This window comes from Capsicum annuum, unplaced genomic scaffold (assembly GCF_002878395.1).
Source record: "Capsicum annuum cultivar UCD-10X-F1 unplaced genomic scaffold, UCD10Xv1.1 ctg71621, whole genome shotgun sequence".
Taxonomy (NCBI): Eukaryota; Viridiplantae; Streptophyta; class Magnoliopsida; order Solanales; family Solanaceae; genus Capsicum; species Capsicum annuum.
The window spans coordinates 1-2,850 of NW_025881457.1; the positions used below are offsets into that span (position 1 = coordinate 1).

Below are 2,850 nucleotides of genomic sequence, written 5' to 3' on the forward strand. Positions count from 1 at the left end.
TTTATTTTTGTAATGTGTCTAAATACCAGGATGGAGTTTGTCCAGTGGATCTATTCGTGCTGGTCTGGAGGGTGCAATTTTCCAAGGCCGAACCCAAGTATTGTCTTCAGAAGAAGCTAGTTTACTTGGAGTACCTGGGGCAACTATACTACTTGATGGAGGTTGAATCCTGATGTTCTTATTGTTGTTCATGCACTCGTGCAAGTGTATATTATATGTGTTACATAGCCGTGGTTTAATATAATGTTTTTCATCTGTTATCAAGAATTGTAATTGTCAGTCTCTTGGAAGTGGATAATATGATAATGAATAAACATTTTCAGCACATACGAAGGAATCTGCCAGGGCTTTAACAAACACATTGCAGATGACCTTTCCGAAGGCAAAAATGGTTCTTGTGGTTGCTATGGCGAATGACAAGAATCATCTAGGTTTTGCGAGAGAGCTACTCTCAGGTTTGACCAATTTTGGATTTCTTTGTCACATGATCCATATCCTTTTTAAGTTGATGAGTTCCTAGATCATGTACAAATTTAATCTTTCAATTATAGCTTAGCTGTAACCTGAAGATTGTGGAGTAGTTTTGTTGTCAATTTGACCCCTTTTGCGTGTTTGCTACCATTACTTTGCTACTAAATACTTGTCCTAAAACTATTACTGTTTAGATTGCTTAATGAAGAATTGAACTATAGTGAATTACTCTAGAGAGCAATGTCTTGGGACAAGTAGAAGTAAGACATGATACATTGCATGTTTAAACCCTATAAGAAGAACGAAGGTGAAGATTAGACAGAATTGTGATTCCTAAATGAATACAATATGGACATCTGGACTTGGTCTTTTGAGTAGAATGGGATGATAGATGAATGCAAAACATAGAGTTAAAACAATAATGATTTTAGATGGAGTTTACAGGAATGTTATGTGATAAAAAGATACTTGAAACCATTTTGAAACAATGCTGTTATATGGCTATGAAGGGCTGGGTCTCCAAGCCTAACATATCCACAAGATGTGTATGTTTGTGGAAAGCAGATGTTAAAAGATAGATTTGTTGCCTTATTTTAAGATGAGTCAAGATTGAAGAAGATTAGAAACAACATCCGATAGAAGGTTCAAATGGATCATGCAGGTTGCCTGCGATGGTTTTTTAATGTCCCACATAGGCCTCATATGCACCGGCTTCTGGTGTTGTGATAATCGGAGGTGCTAAAAAGGGATGGAGTAAGTTAAAATTTGGATGGATGAAATGAACAAGTCCTGCAACTGCGATAATTTTGCAATGAATATCGGGTTGTTAAACCTAAAATATCCATAAGATGAATGTCATAAAAACGTGGATATTAAAGTTGGATGTGGTCATAAAGATTAACCAGTATTAAAAATGATGATGTATGATAAAGAGTTCAAGTGGCAGACACAGAGAATATATTAGAGAAGTTTGTCTGAGATAATTTTGTTATGTCCTATATAGACTTTATATCGCTGTCTGGAGTGGAGATGTGACAGTATGATAACTGAAGGTGCTAAAAGAAAAGCGGATAAACCTAAAAACTAAGTTGTGTGGACTCTTCACTTTTGATGGCACATCCGTGTCGGTTTCTCCCAAAAACTCTAGTTTTGGAGAATCCGGCACGCACCCGCTGATATTCTTGAAGAGTCTGAGCAACATAGCCTAACATGGAATGGAACTAAGGACTTACAACCTTTCAAAGTGAATGTGAACTTAGCTAAAAACAGAATACAAATGCAGTAAAATATTTCATATAGATGACAGCTGCTACTTGGGATAAAGGGGTAGTTATTACATTTACATTATGTTTGGTCTTAACAAGAGTTGTCCCTTTGCGAACTTCGGCTAAAATAGGTTGGTCTTAACAAGCATTTTTTTGTCCGGATCTTTTGTATGTTACTCTAGGATTAAGTCCGATATTTAGATAATCTTAGTTTCTAAGCTCCCAGTTTGTTGTAAAAGACATTACTATTTGTTTTTGGAATGGAATAGAGTCATAGACCCAAATACAGTTGAATGATTATGAAGAATCATAAAATCAATCTTAGCTAGTTCGGATTTATGGCATGGTTGACTAATCAATTGATTTCGAAGACAAATTTAGGATGTGATTTTTAGTTTTTTTTTTCCTGTACCGGAAGCACAAACTTCTGAAACTCATGATTAGGTTTTTAAGGTTAAAGAACTTATTACCTTAGAGCACTATCAGTATTCTTTTAGGCTTGACGAAGATGTTGTATTATTCCTGTTAGTCGCACAACCTTGTCTTGTTAAAAAAAAAGTCACACCACCTTTTAATCAAAATGACTTCTTGCTCTATTTGTGCATTTTTCTATGTAATAAGTTAGGCCTAAATGCGGGTTATCAGATTCTTTCCATGTAGGGAAGTTTATAAAGTCAGTTTATTTAGCTTCTCTTGGTATAAGACAACTTATAACTGTTCAATTTTAGGAAGGTAGATATTTCTTTAAAGGTAGATATTTCCTTAACGCGACTTAACCCGGAAATAAAGTAATTGATATTGAGACATAAGGGGTACTAAAAGCAGCAAAATTTTCCAAATATGTAAACATTGTTCACTCTCTTTTTACTTTTGGCTATTTACATGTTTTAGGTTACTAATACAAACAACTAATGTGAGTTCTAACTGAAATGTGAATTATCAGCTTTGTAATATTAGAGTTTGTCTAGAACATTATACTTGCATTTAACATGTTTTATGGAATGTGATAGTTTTATTGTAAATGAGTCCACTAAGACAGCCATTTCTTTTGGCAGTTGGGAATTTGGCCGCTGTATTTTCTACAGAAGTTGACATCGCTGGTGCTAAATCAAGG

The 2,850-nt window shown here is 34.9% G+C and overlaps 1 non-coding gene across 1 annotated transcript; it reads left to right on the forward strand.

Annotated features, from left to right (window-relative positions):
- Window positions 1-6: 6 nt before the first annotated feature.
- LOC107873434 lies at window positions 7-2,850 on the forward strand. The gene is made up of 3 exons (XR_007051068.1): window positions 7-161; window positions 324-455; window positions 2,792-2,850. It is a non-coding gene; the product is annotated as an uncharacterized LOC107873434 (transcript).